Source organism: Vulpes lagopus, chromosome 2, assembly GCF_018345385.1.
Source record: "Vulpes lagopus strain Blue_001 chromosome 2, ASM1834538v1, whole genome shotgun sequence".
In the NCBI taxonomy this organism is placed as follows: Eukaryota; Metazoa; Chordata; class Mammalia; order Carnivora; family Canidae; genus Vulpes; species Vulpes lagopus.
Window position 1 is genome coordinate 107,845,918 of NC_054825.1, and position 15,761 is coordinate 107,861,678.

General features: G+C 38.2%; 1 protein-coding gene across 1 annotated transcript in view; it reads right to left on the reverse strand.

Moving 5' to 3' along the window:
- Window positions 1-15,761, reverse strand: part of PRKN (parkin RBR E3 ubiquitin protein ligase) — a 1,299,677-nt gene that overhangs the window by 789,438 nt on the left and 494,478 nt on the right. The window lies entirely within an intron of this gene.

A 15,761-nucleotide genomic window follows, 5' to 3' on the forward strand; every position in this document is an offset into this window, starting at 1 on the left:
CAAATATATAATAAACTATTCATCTTTAGCATAATGCTTTTCTTTCTATTATATAGCAAGTCCTTCAATAAACCCAAATGACTATCTCCAAAGCATAGCTTGTAACCAATGTTTTCTACCCTAAGATAGAACTTCCATTATTCTCTTTGCCTATATCTTTCTCAGCATTTCCTCAAACCACTTATTACAGGTATGTATTATGTATCTTTTGGTTTATTTTCTATATTCCTTACACAATAATTTAAAAGCTACAAGAGCAGGTATTTTTTTTTGTCTTTTTTTGTTGTTATCTGTTATCCCAGTGCCTGGCACACAGCAGGTGCTTTATGAAATGTATCAAATGAATATAAGATATAGTTACATGATTGTACTGTAGCTATTGTAAGACAATGCCTTGGCTATCAGAGATAAAATCAAACTAAAAAGCATCAATCTTCTATTCTGTGATCGTAGAAAGTACTTTCTCGAAGGTATACACAAAAGGATCAATAAGGCTAGATTTCCTGCATGGATCGTTCAGGACATAGGTAACCCACAATCTGCAGAGAGCCATGGCAACTGTATGTCTAGTGTGTGAGGTCTTCAGTTGGGGTAGAAAGCAAAGGTGGGGTCAGGGTAGTAGGCCACTAATCTGTGCCACAGTGCTAAAACAGTAAGCCTGGACCCCCAGCTCTAGTTTACACCAGGGAAAGAAATGACACATTTCTAGTCATGACCTCCAAGGGCTGAGGTCTGACATCCAGTATCACTAAAGAGCTGTGTTGCGCTATCTCCATGAGTTTTTCCTGACAGGCTGTTCCAAAGTCAAGCTGTGCATGCTCTCTGCCATTCACCCTTTTTTGAGAAGTATCTGTTGGATCTTTAATTTTAGAGGCAGGTTATAAGAGTTATAGTATTTTGTAATTAGTTGTAGGAAGGGTCTTCCTGGAACACATCTTGCCACAATTACCTTTCAGTTGAATATCCAACTCTGATATGAGCAGAGGACCTACTAGAGAAAAGAGAGCCTCTAATGAATGATGAAGCCTTTAGACACTGAAAACGTCTCCAATGGAGGGACCAGCTATTATTTTGGAGGCATTGGAAATGGGTAAATCATATTAAAGTTCAAGCTAAAGAATAAATGTCCAAGAAGAGCATATAAAAATTATGAGAAAGATGCATTGGTCAAAGTTAGATTTGTCTTTTCATAAACTAAAAGATACTATGAAATCACTGTGGTCAAAATCGTATGCAAGGCCATGCATTTTTATGGGTGCTAACAAATAAGAGCCTATAAATCAAGCTTATTAAATATGGGACTCCATTGTGAGCAAGGTAATATTTCAATACATTGGGGAAAATAATTATGTAACAAATGGTAATATCATAGAGGTCCATCTTTCCAAAATAAATAAATTTGGGCTTCTTTGCACACTGCATGCAAGAAGAAAACCACACCTACTAAAAGGTTTTAAAGAAGAACATAGAAGATGCACATAAAACCTACAGGTCGAGGATAACTTTAAAACCAAAATTGAAAAAATATATACATAGAAGGGGCCCCTACGTGGTACATTCAGTTGAGTGCCTGACTCTTGGTTTTGGCTCAGGTCATGATCTCAGGGTCATGAGATCAAGCCCGCGAGCACTCAGCTGGGAGTCTGTTTGAGATTTTTTTCCTCTCCCTCTGCCACCATCTCAAATAAATAGCTACTTAATTTTTTAAAATGATTTTAAAAGAAAAAATATATAGAAATATGTGACTACATGAAAAATGTTTGAGTTTGACAAAGAATATCATAAATAAAAACAACAGACAATAGAAACCAAGAGATAAGAAAATGTACATGCATTTTGTATAGTGGATACAAAGCTATTATCAGTTGGACAGATTTACATGCTATATATATATATACACACACACACACATTTGGTTTATATGTATGTAAATATACATATATTTGATTTACAATGTGAGTTATAAAAACTTATTTAATATGATACAGGGGAGCATATTAAAATGCTTAATAAATGGATAAAATGAAAATAAATTATAAGAATATTTCATTTAGGCTTATCAGACTAAGAATATAAATAATTTTTTGAGAAGAAAGGATACTCTGAAATATTGACAACAATTGTGAATTGTTACAGCTTTCTTATAAAAACACAATCTTATAATATTTATTAAAATTAAAAATACATGTCTTTCAAACTCAGAAATCTATTGTTTTAGAATCAACCCTATAAAAATATCAGAACTTAAGGATATAAGAATAAGGATATGTATCAAACACAGAGACACATACGCAAGTACATGTACACACACACAATCCCTATTAACTGGATCCTTGCTTGTAGTCACCCACATATACACAACCTAGAAATGAAAGGTATATCATTGTGAAATGAAAGGTATACAATACACAAGATTAACAGGGAGACATTTCAGTAAAACCCATTATACCATAACATAGAATATTATGCAACCATACAAAATAAAAACATAGAGCCATAAAAATTAACTTTGAGAGCACTGTGATAAATTATTGTTAAGCGAGAAAAACAAATATAAAAAACAATCTATGTCTGTATGGATTCATCTCAAAGATACCAGCAAGGATGATCCCTCAAACGTTAGTGATGGCTATATCAGTGTTGTCTGCCTCATACTTTCCCTGCCGTTCAAGTGCTATGTAATGAGAATGCATTATTTATACAGTGAAAACTATAAAGCTACTTTCATTATTAAAAGGCAGTGGTGTGACTATACCTTTCTTTCTCATTTAAAAATATACCTTCAAAATAACTTACTGCTTCCATTAGCTGCTAGTCAAAGAACAAGAAAAATCACCTAATGGCCATCATTTAAAAGAACTTTGATGTAATTAAGCAAAAACTGAAAGCAAGTTACATTCTCTTTGTGCTTTCCAAGTACTCTATGAATACAACAAAGACGGAGTTTGGCTGTAGGTTTAATGAAGAAAACAAATTAAAGGCGAGCGCTTTGTGCAGGGACATTTGAATCTCCGTGGCAGCTGCCAAATTAAAAACAACAACAACAACAAAAAACCCAAATAAAGTGCCATAGATCAAGCAGCAGCGGCGTCCCTCTGAACCAGGCAGCTCCACAGGCCCGAAGCCACTGTCAGGGTCGCTTGGTGCCATGGGTGTCCTTCATTTCTCTTTGAATGTGACGGGGCCTCTTGAATGAGAACACTAGGTGGCATGCCTGCCAAGCTCTGGAATGCCATTAAACACCAGGAAGAAATGCCATTATGATTCTATTTGGAGATCATATTTTCCCTCTCTAGGCTAAGAAGGCATTCTCTAACACAGATGGGCTCTGCATCTCTCTAACAAGAAGATCAGAAAGTCTGTGAGGCTACTGGTTGGGATGACTCTTAGAAATAGAGTAACTACATATAGGTGCCAGGAAAGAACACATAACTGAATTCTCCTTGAAGGTCATCTGAAAAATTTTAATTGTGAATTCTCAAACCCTCATCACAGAGAGGAATTTCATAAAAATAATTCTATTTCTGATAAACCAATTTGAGCAGATGAGTCTCCCTGGCATGGCTGATTTTGTGCAAAAGATTACAACAGGCCTATCCCTTAAAATAATTCCCTCTGTGAGTCTGAACTTGCTCAGCAATCTTACACCTGACTTGGAGGAGCCCTGGATCTGCGAGGCTAATTTTCTGGTCAGTCTCCAGCTTTGGCTGATGATTCTTGGGGCCTGAAAAGGCACAAGTGAGTGCCCTCCCTTGAAATTGGGGGTACCTAATATCCCTCAAGCTCTGCGATCAACCTACTCTTCTAAAGACTGCACTGACCATTTATAATGAAGAGAACAGAGTCATGTTCTGCCCATGTATTGCATACAGAAATGACTTTATGTTCAAAAGGACCTACATGATCCTTCAGTAATCAGTTTTATGACATCAGAGATGAGTAATCATTCAGGCTTTTTATACCTATTGGGGTTAGAGCCTCAGCATCTGACTGAAGAACATTTTATCTGGGTGTTTGGCTTCATGAAAATGCATAATCTCTTCTTCTTTGGTCTTTTTTTTTTTTAATATTTAACTTGAAAGAATGAGATAGTGAGGTGGAGAAGTGCAAAGGGAGAGAGAGAGAATCCCAAGCAGACTCCCCACTGAGGCGGTGCCCAATGCAAGGATTGACCTCATGACCCTGATATCATGACCTGAGCTGAAACCAAGAGTCAGATACTAAACCGACTGAGCCACCCAGGTGCCCCTCTTCCTGTTTTGTCTTAAGTGCATTTTGAAAATTGGGCCTGGAGTTCAGTGGTGCCTGACTAGATGCCGTATATTGTCTATCTGAACCTATTTCTCAGCTGGCCAGACTTCTTAATCAGACCAATGGATTTTTCATCTATATTACCTGAAACTATGCCACATCTGCCTCAGGAGCCCCCCAACCCACCCACCATGTGTACCTGTGCCATGACATGTCTCCCAGGTCTCCACTAGGTTCTGGACACCATAGTTTGGGCTGGTAGCTTTCCTGATCTGCAGCTGCTGCATTTCCTTGGACTCCAAGCTAAGGGTCATCCCCTCCAGTGGACTGCTCAGCCCCAACACCCAACATGCTCTGTCTAGTGTGGCAACACCTCTGTCATATCACAAAGTATTCTTATCAGATAAAACCAATTTTGGTGATAGGAATCAGAAGAGTGTATCTTAGGGGGTGTGGGTAATTTAGTAGGAGGGGGTTGGATGGAACGCTCTGGAAAATGTCTAAAACTGTATCTAAGTGGGAATTATACAAGTGTATAAGTAAAAACATCACTGAGCTGTACGCTGAAGATTTATGCCTCGTACTGTACATAAATAGCAACCAAGGTAAGTATCATATGCCAAAGGCTATCATTATTTGCCCATCTGGTTCATCTCTAGGGTGGCCATTGACTCAATTTACTAATTTGATGTGTGTGTGAAGGGAAGAGTTCATTCTCCTTCAGAGTTCTTGAACACTGTAAACGATGTCAAACTAGTAAATAGATAAATCCCAAACTAGTGGGACAGAGGGATTTGCATTTATTTTTTCTCTTCACCCTTTGTTTTGGCAGGATAATTTTTGTAAAGAGATAGTTCTCTTTGTTATATCATTGCTCTGTGTGTGTGTGTGTGTGTGTGTGTGTGTGTGTGTTTAGCAAAGCCTATTTCCTAGAAATGTATATTGGATGCCACAGCTGGAAGCCTTTGTGGTACATGTGAAATTCATTGCAAAGGCATATTTGAAGTGATTTTTCTTTATTGTGATTCTCTGTGAATTTGGAGCTACACTGAGAAAGTGACAAGGAGAAAAGGATTGTTACTATGATCAGCATGTTTTCCCCAAATAAATATTTTCACTTTGTTGAAAGCTATCAGAAGTCTTGAAAACTATAAACATATAGTCACTTATAGCATGGACTTTGTTGGAATCTCATCAAATAGAATGGTCAGGCCCAAAAGAAGCCTGAGAACAAAGCTGTGTGTACTGTAATAATCTGAAAGTCCCAAATGGCTGTTCTGTCTTTCTTCTTCTTCTTCTTTTCCTGTTCCCCATATTGATTGAATGGTATGTGATCTTCTTAATTTATTCTAATCAACTAGTTTTCAAAAACTCAGAGCAGGAAATGAACTCAACCAACTTTTTTTTTTTTTTTTTTTTTGAGAGAGAGAAAGAGTAAGAGAGACAGAGAGCAGGAGAGGAGAAGCAGAGGGAGAGGGAGGAGGAGACTCTTAAGCAGGCTCTAATCAGCCTGATGCATGGGGGGCTTGATCTTATGACCTTGAGATCGTGACTTTAGTCAAAAATCAAGAGTTGGACACTTAACCAACTGAATCACACCGGACTCTGAACTCAATCAACATATTAGTAGCCTAAATAATTTTATGTTAGCTTTATGGGGTACAAAAGCAAGTGGATTAAGCAACTAAGGATGCTAGATGCCCTTCCTCTCCCATATTGCAATAAGTCAATTCATTAATTCATCTCACATCTTATGTAGTTCATACAAAGTGCAAGTTGGTCTTAAAAGCAGGGGAGGTAGGGATCCCTGGGTGGCGCAGCGGTTTGGCGCCTGCCTTTGGCCCAGGGCGCGATCCTGGAGACCCGGGATCGAATCCCACATCGGGCTCCCGGTGCATGGAGCCTGCTTCTCCCTCCGCCTGTGTCTCTGCCTCTCTCTCTCTCTCTGACTATCATAAATAAATAAAAAATTAAAAAAAAAAAAAAAGCAGGGGAGGTAGAGAGCAATGTGGACAACAGGTAACTAGTAAATTGAAAGTAAATTAATTCTAGTTTAGACTTTATAGGCCTAGTTCTCAGATGAAAATATAACTTTTAATAAATGAATCCCTTCAACCATCTGGAAGCTTCTTTATTTATTTGCACCCTGTTAGATTCAATAAAGGATATAAAATAGCTTATAACAATACACCTAAGTGAAGATATCTGGGGGATGGGGAGCTAACCAAGGGACACAGGGGAGGGTAATTTCTGAGAAGAGCTGGTGGTGATGTTCCTAGCTCAGGTCAGGTCACCAAGTTTTATGTGTGTGCTCAAGGCAGGGTGCTCTTTTGTTTCTGAGTCTTCAAGTGAGCATAGCGGAGGGGAATATGAGATTAGCCACATAAAACACAAAAACAGGTTGCTTTCTTTTTGATATCTCTGATGCTGAAACTAAGGAATAATTCTCATAAATCCTATTAAGTGGATGCTTCCTAGTGAATGGAGTGACATCTCCAGGTGAGCTGGGTGAGTATAGCAGTCACATCACCTCTGAATCATGCAAAGGCTTTACCATAGACAATATGTTTTTACACAGAATAGGTTTCCATATATATATGGAAAAAGAAGGAACTAGATGGACAATTAAATAGAAGGTCAAGCTTAGAACGATGTTGACAGTGTTGTGAATGAACCATGGAATCCAATCTGGTACACCTGAGCGGCAACATACTCCTAGTATGGATAGAAACATGAGAAGAGGAAGGGATGAAATAAGAATCACTGATCAGTCAGTAAGTATCAGGTCCTGAGAAAACTGCCGTATGTACATTTTAGTGCTTATCTCAACATTATTTAGCAACTTCCAACTATTCCCTCCCAGAAGAGAGGCGCAGGCACACTGAGTTTTAGACACAGGAGAGGTGCTAAAATAATGCAGCTAAGGGCTTTCATTTTAAAGGTGAGAAAGAGGCTCAACACAGAGGTCTTGCCAAGGGTCACACATCTAGGGAGAGGTATTTGGTTACACTACTAACAAAAACAGAAAATAAATTCTCAGTCTGGCAATGTATCAGATATTACTGAGACATTAATCTGGGAATATGCCTATGTAGAATATTAGCAATCTGAGTTCCTGCCTTACCTTGTTTCCCCAAATCTCACAAATAACATGTATGGGAAGAAGGAATTACAGACAAAATAAATTAGCTTTACACATTTACTCTGCTTCCACTTGTCTCCACCCTGGAGAAGCACAATGGTCAGTGTTGTTATTTGCTGTGCTTGTGGTATACCAGTAGTCTATCTGGTGGCTGTAAATACGCTAAACTGCAGCTATTAAATATGGACATTGCTTGAAGTTCAAATATTATGTTTAACATCACATCATGATTCCTCTTGCATATACAGTTAGAATGGGAATAAACTGGATGAGAGGTGCCCAACATAAACTTATGCAATAGAACTGAAACGTTATCTTACATGTAGCAGGAGGTCTCAGCCTGAGGATAAGCAGCACCTGCTGTGGTTTCAATCATGCCAACGGAGGCTGTCTAGAGGACTGGAGGGGTCAATTTGGTAGAAGTCTACTTGCAAGAGAAAATGAAGGGTCACCTGGGAAAGACCTCCTCATAAGTGAAGAGGGCCTACCGGCACCCAAGCATGAGCCAAATGTAACACTTGAGTTGGAAAGATGGGATGGCAGGTTATTACCCTTCAGCCAGCTGCCATGGTTCACCCTGGTATTCTAGCAAGAATCTACAAGTGCTATCAAAGGACTTTCTTTTTCTCACTAAAACGTATATTTAAGGCTTATAAGAGTACACTCTGGGCCACAGGCCAGAGAACACACCAGATCTGAATAGCCAACTGCTTACTTTGCATCTCCACCTGGGGGTTTGAAAGGCAGCTGAAACACAAGTATCCAAAAACCATACTCAATGATATTTTACCCTGGACCTATTGATTTCTCAGTGTTGCCTGTTTTAATGAATGGGATCAACCTGGTTTCCCAAACCACCTCTGCCACCTTCATAGTTTCTGTTACAAAACGACATTTATGCTACCACTCTATTCCTTTCTCCTCTCTGCCCTTCTCTGCAGCCCTCTCTAAGCTTCTGTAATATGCCTTTCTTGTTCCCAGCTACTGCCGAGATGCTTCTCCTGTCCAGCTTCACCAGCCCTTCCATCCACCCAGTAAGATTTTGGCTATTTCCTCAAATCTGGCAGGCTCTGACAGAGTGGAAGGTACACAACAGCTGCATATCCCCTTAGGAAAATGATGGGCCAAAGCAAAATCCCTGCAACAACTCTAGGGAGCCTCTTTGTTTTTGTTGAGATTCTGAATCGCTGTTTAATTAGATCAATAGTTTGTGGAGTGTGTACATGTGACAGATACCCTCTTTCTTTTGCTCCAGAACCACTCACTCCACTACTCTTAATCTCATCTGCCCAGTGAGGTCACTACCCTCCAAAGATGGTAAGAAGTAATGGCTCAATAAGATTTCCAATGTTGCCCACTGGCCTCTTGACATGTGAGGTATAAGAATCCCAGCATTCCCTTCTCAAGGAAGCTGTGAGGAGAGGCAGCTGGATGACTCAGTGGTTGAGCATCTGCCTTTGGCTCAGGTCATAATCCTGGGGTCCTGGGATTAAGTCCTGCATCAGGCTCCCAATGGGGAGCATGCTTCTCCCTCTGCCTATGTCTTTGCCTCTCTCTGTGTCTCTCACAAATAAACAAATAAAATATTTTTTAAAAAAGGAAACTATACAGAATCTGTCTATGGAGGGCCCCCACTACTCTGCTACTGTGGCTTCCCTCATGCGACTGGTCTCTTGGTGCTACCAGGAGCCTTAAAAACAGAAAAGTTCTTGGACTTCTTTTATGGGATCACATATAATGTTACTACTGTGATCTTGGTGAATCCCAGCAATTGTTCCTTAATGGAAACTTCAATAGTGGTATTTTAAAATGTTTTTGTTTGTGTCTTAAAAATTAATTGACAATTGAACAACTGCTGATTTCAGACATTCAAAGTCAGGTCCTGTGAAAACTATTTTTCAACTACTTCTAAAGCCCATTATTATTCAGTCCTGTCTGCCAACCTTTATAACATATCTAACAAGTTGCCATTGACACTTTTCTGCTGATTTGAAGAAATTATTATTAAAATTTATTTTTATTAAAATAAATAAAATTATATTAAATTAAATTTAATATAAATTAAAATAAATATTATTAAAATAATTTCTATAAATGTGTGAATACTAGGGTACATTTGGGTTTCATTGACAAAATTGGTCTCAGGTAGATCATATTTCTATATGGTCTCAGGTAGATCATATTTCCTGCCCAGCAACACTGCACTGCATTTGGCTTCTAAATGTGGGGGGATGGTATTTTCTCACATTGGGAATTATATACACTAGGAAGGTAGCTGGTATCCAAATGGGGAAAACATAAGGAGATGGAAAAGGAACAAGATCCTAAGGAGAAAGGCATAACTTTGGGGCGGTTTCTGCCACAGAATCCGGTCTATAGCCAACAGTGACCTGAGACAGAAGTCCTATGGATGCCTAACCCTTATAGGCCCAGATTCAGCTTGGGTCAGCCAGATAATCTTCTGACGCAGTGTTCTCTCTGAACCATCTGGGATGTCCCTGAACCCCAAAGATGGCTGTCTGTGAAGTGGGTTGCTCTCTGAAAGAAATTCACCTCCTTTCTTGCCTTAGCATGGGGTGGGAGAGACTGTAGCCTTGCTGTCTGATAAAAATCAAAGATGTCTGGTTCCAAATTTTTTCACTTGAAGTGTCCATATTTGGAGAAACTCAACGTGGTGACAAAATAGCAACTGAGAAGCAGGTGACCTCAATACAAGCAGTACATGTGTCATTATTGGCTGTGATCAAGGCAAATCTCATTTCATTTCTAGGCCTTGGGATCATTGATCATAAAACCCTCCTAAGGTTTAAATTCCTCTAGTATGACTTTCCCTCACCCCTGCAACCCCCATCTCCTGTCAGTAATAGCCACACAGCCACTGCATTAGCCTCTTCTCCTCTTCCCTCTTCTCCATTATTCTCCTTCTCATAATCCTCCTTTTTTCTTTGTTCTTTCTTCTAAGTTTTACGAAAATGCACTTAAATTGTAAAAAAAAAAAAAAAAAGAAAGAAAGAAAGAAAGAAAAGAAAAAATCCCAATAGCTGCATCTTACTGATCCACCCAGAATTCCCTGAGCTAGTGCTGCCCAACAGAATTCTGTGATGACAGGAATACTCCATATTTATCAGGTACTATAAAGTGATGAACACACACATACCATTATCTCTTTCTCTCAATTGCCTTTATGAAATTTCCTTATTTGAGCTTGACCCCCTCTGATTTTCCTTCCATTCTGATCCTCCAGTGCAGTTAAAGATGCACATTTCCTATGTGCTTTAAAATTTAAGCGATGCACATGTTTGGAGTAAAATGGGTAGTATTGAGAAATACCTGTCTGTAGGCCTTTGAGAAACATAAAGTAAACCAATTTTCTTCACTTTCTAATAGTACCAATTTCAGTCTCCTAAATGAGACATTTCAAAGCTCGTATACATAAAAGTATAATCTTAAAGAAATGAAACAAAATCATGCCACTGTCCACCCTGGTCTTCTGTTCTGGCAAACCTAAATAAAACCCCATCTTATAAGGCAAAATTGACATTGCTCTGAAAAATTTGTACTGGGCTTGATCTTTCTGAACTTCTAGATGGGCATTTCCCTCGATTTGTAGTATTATTCAGTACATACTTCACCTAAACTATATACCACAGCACATTTTCCAATCTTATGGATTTTTTTTTCTAAACTCATTGGAATTTTCCAAGTTCAATATAATACACAGCCATTTGAAAACAAAAATTCACTAAATTTCAAGTTGTAACAGGTAAATGTGCAGTGTTGGTTTTTCCAGCAAATGACAGACCAGAATCAAATAAACTAATATCTGCACCAACTTACTCTCCTCTCTTCTCTCTCAAATCAGTTTTCCAAATAAAAGAAACAGAAATTCATCCCTGAACATACTGCTCCAAATTAAACTAAGGTAATTTAAGTTCTTATCCGAAGTCATTCATGTTGCCTAAGAAAACACTAGGAAGGACAAGATTTCAGGTTAAAAGTGTCAAATTCCAGTGTTCATTGTGTCCTTCATTATAAGCGATTTAAAAATCTTTTTCTCTCCAGGAAAGACTAGTGAGTAACAGCTTAGTCTAAATGACAGCAGCTCTGTGCTATCAAGAGCGCACATTTCAGCTAATTTTCAGGTCTTATTATCTTGATACTATGAGCTGGAATTTAATAGATGGCTGGAACATCTATAACATGACATCTAGCAAAGAACATGTCAGTGGCATCTGTGGCCTCAACAAAGATGGTGCCTCCAAAATATAAATCAAAGAAAACATAAGGATGTCTCAGAAGAAAAGGCTGACAGGGATCCTGCACACTTAAAATATTTTAAATGCCTCAGGGAATCTACGGAACAAGTAGTGTTAAAGATAATGATGTACCAACTAAAGATATTTAGCTCTCTGCTAAGAGAGGAGGCAATGTAGTAGAACAAGAAAATCTCTAGACTGTTTTCAGACCATGTGGGTTCAAATTCGAGCCCCACCTCATACTCTTTCTTCGGTGATTCTCTTTTTCTCTATGAATGTCCCAGTTTTCTCATGTGTAAACAGCAAAAGGATGCCTACCCTTCCCTGTTTACATAGTTGCCATATGAATGAAGGCAATGGAAATGGAAACGCTTTTTTAAACAGAGTCTCTACAGAGTCAATTTAGGTAAGAGAATGTTATATTAAAGGCTTTAACTATGACACAGATACAGTAGAGATTATAAACCAAGAGAGGTGCTGATTCCTTATGCAGATTTATAAATTTAAAACCCAGTGACAGAATTTTTAAGATAAACTTTATTACATCAGAGAAATCTTAAGCTAACAGCAAAACTCAGTGGAAAGTACAGTTTCCACTTACCCCCTCTCCAACACACAATGGGTTTTTTTAAATCTCTCACCAATAATGTGGGTGCAAAAGTGGGTTCTTTAGAGATTGGGTAGAGATAAATTTGTGAAGATGATTTCTTTGTTGAAAACTGCATTATATCAACATCCCAACACAACGGAATACCTCCCTTCATCTTAAATCAAGAAAGAAGAGTTTCACTGAAATAACTCAGAGAGCCTGATACTGCTCTTCTGGAGTCAGTGGGAGGCAGTGAGTCAGGGTCTGAGCCCCACTGGGTAAATCTAGAAGACTAGATGGATGCAGTTATGTTGGGCTCTGCTATAATTTCCCTTTTTACCATTCTGCAATTCAGGCTTCTGTTCAAGAAAGCTCTGGATCAACCCTAGCCTGTCCACAAAAGCCTTATCCAAGTGCGAATGGTCATCTGCTGGCCCTGTCTCCTAGCGCATCCTTATCTAGAAATGATGTTTCTTTCACACAATTGCCACACTTTCCTGACTCTGAAGCTATTCACAGAAAACATATATTTGTTTGAGGCAAGGTGATACTTTTAGCCTTTCTTACATTTGAAAGCCACAAGTTTAAGACAGAAAAGACTCGGGAAGTAAATTGTTTTAGCTACTTTAAACATGTGAAGAGCCACCTAATGGGAGATCCCTTGGATACTGTTCTATTTTCAAAGAGTTAGTAGAGCACTAAGTGAGGGGTGAAGACACATTTCAGGGCAAATAACTCTCTGTCAATTAAAGTTCTGTACAATAACAAGAGTTAACTTGTAAAGAAATGATTCCTTCCATACCAAAAGTCCTGGAGCAGAAGACAGGTAACAAACACTGAGCATATATTATAAGAGCACTTTTTTATATCGGGAGGAAATTTGGACTGGAAAACTATAAAGGCCATTCCTATTGTAAGATTATGCGTAGACCAAGGCGTACAGTAACTATGATGTCATCAGTTCAGTTATCCATTCACTCCACAAATCATGTCTAACAATCTCCACTGCATTCAGCACCGTTCTACAGCACAAAGATAAAAAAGGCATAGTCTTTGCCTCAAGGCACTTAGTCTAGAATTGAATAGAGTAGAGGGGTATCCAAGTAGCGGAGTCTTTCATTTTTTGGTCACATTCCATTTATTTTGTGAAGCTATGTCTATATAGAACTACATAGATCTATATAAATATAATCATCTTTCCTATATCTGTTTATGCAAAGCCTAAATCTTGGCTTTACAGAAGCATTACACAACTTACAGATTGTATGACATTTATTTTCACTGACCCTCGACCTCCACTACTTTAAATAGGATATTTTACTCAGTAAGAAAGAGAAATAACATGGTTTTTCATTTATTTTTAACACATTATGGTGGGGAAAGTTTCATATGTCCCTGAGATGATGCGACCAGCTCAGCTTTAAATGATGCCACATCTGATCATTTTAATATGGGTCATTTCCTAGGCAGCAGGTCAGTGTATGTTAATGAGTATGGCTTTCTAAATTAATATGAAATTCCCAGTGCACAACTGAAGATATAAAAGACATAAAATTCAGGGTCATGATGACACTAGACATAAATGTAATTCTCTGAAACTAGCTGGGAGAATTCCTAGTTTAATCATACTAACAAGTGATTGTAGGGACTCAGAAAGGTAAGTGGCCCCCGCAGGGCTCATGCCATGGTTTCTAGCTTTGTTAGTATTATGCCCTCCAACAAACCAGTGGACCTGACCAGTCACTTAGAAGCAGCCATAATTCACAAGAGCTCCCCTTTAGTTCCCTATGCTCCAAGTACACCAGCATTCTCCTGTTGCCTCTTCACTAAAGGAAAACATCCACATTTCACTTTTTATCCAAATTTCCACTCCCACTTTAGAAAATGTAGTCTAGTAAATTTGACTTTTTTTTCAGGAAAAAGCTGCAGGCAAGGCTCTACACTTCCTCAGTCCTAGTAAGAAAATGAATGTATCTCAATGTGGGTGCTTTGAATGAGAATATAAACTCAAGTCCCCAGATTTAACTCTCAGTGTGGCTCCTTTCCCACAGTGGACCCAAGTAAAGTCAATTAACCTCTCCATTTCTCATCTGGCTTCACTGATGCATTTATGCAGGTAGCCTGATATTGCCAGATGAAAGATGGCATGCGTGCATTAGTATCAATGCTTCTGTAAAATGACTGCAAAAACATATCACAGTTCTGATCTGTAGAGTATTGTCTAATTCTGTAGCAGGGTCATTCAATGTGGCTCTCCCACCCCCCTACATTTTATTAGTGCTAGGTAATATATGTGTTCTTTATAAAGGATTGGCAAAGGATCTACAATGGATTCAAACAGGGTTCCTAAATTCTAGTTATCTTTTCCCAGGAAGGTTTTTGGACCATGTACTTCTTAAGCAAAGAACAAATAAATTAACCCACTGGCCTAAATATCTTTTTTTTCTTTACCCAATTCTTGATAAAGCTTCTATGTTGTCAAAGTTTCATTTTGTAGACAACCAAAGAACTACATTTATATATAAAAATAACTGTTGAAACAACAGTGGCATTTCATACACAAAAACAAGTTCAAAACTGAATTACGCTGGGATTGTAGCTATAATGAAAGAGAGTATAATAACACTGTATAATACAATATAAATATATAACTGTATACACAACATAAGACTCAGTAATGAAACTGATGAGTTCATGAAAGTTGTCTATCAGCAACTGTGCCTTTACAAATATGGCAGCCATTAGTCACAGCCCACCCAATGCCTGTCTCCTTCTCTCTCCTTATTAATAGAATGCCGATTTTGATTGGAAGAGCAATGGACCCAAATCAGTGGACAAATACAATTGTTCTAAGCCAATCATGGATATCCTGTTCATTTTTGGAAAACACTTGCTTTGCAAGCATCCTTTATAATTACGGTGGCCATATGTCCAAATTTTGAACAACGAGATATGAGAAGCCTGCAAACAGGCTTCTAAAATTATTATTAGTATTTCCTTTCCTAAATAAATGAGACATACGGCTGTTTCCCATCATCCCACCCTACTATAGACTTGATGCCATGAGCCCAGTGCTGTGCATGTGCATGGTAAAGTACAAACAACCCCAACAGTGCTTAAAATAACACTTCTATCTTTATGGATAAAGCCCTCTGTTAGGTGAATGTTCATTCTATCACTGCTGGTGAACAGTATTTTGTTTCAATAAACAAAGAAACGCAGTTCTAAAATATGATACATTTAACTGCGAATTAAAATGAAATAAAGAAAAACTTTCTTTGAAAGACTTTATTTTCTTTCTGTTTTATAAATACATTTAGGTTGTGATTTTGCCAAAGTATTCTATGCAGTTCCATTAGATATTTCTCTCATTTTTAAAGGTAACATCTTGAACAAGGAATAAAGCTGCTAAGTAGCTCAATCAATTTCCAATTAAATAGATTAATGGTGACTTGTCATTACTGATTGACAGACTTTGGAAAATTTTTACCATCTTTCACAGAAAAAATGGCATTGACATAAC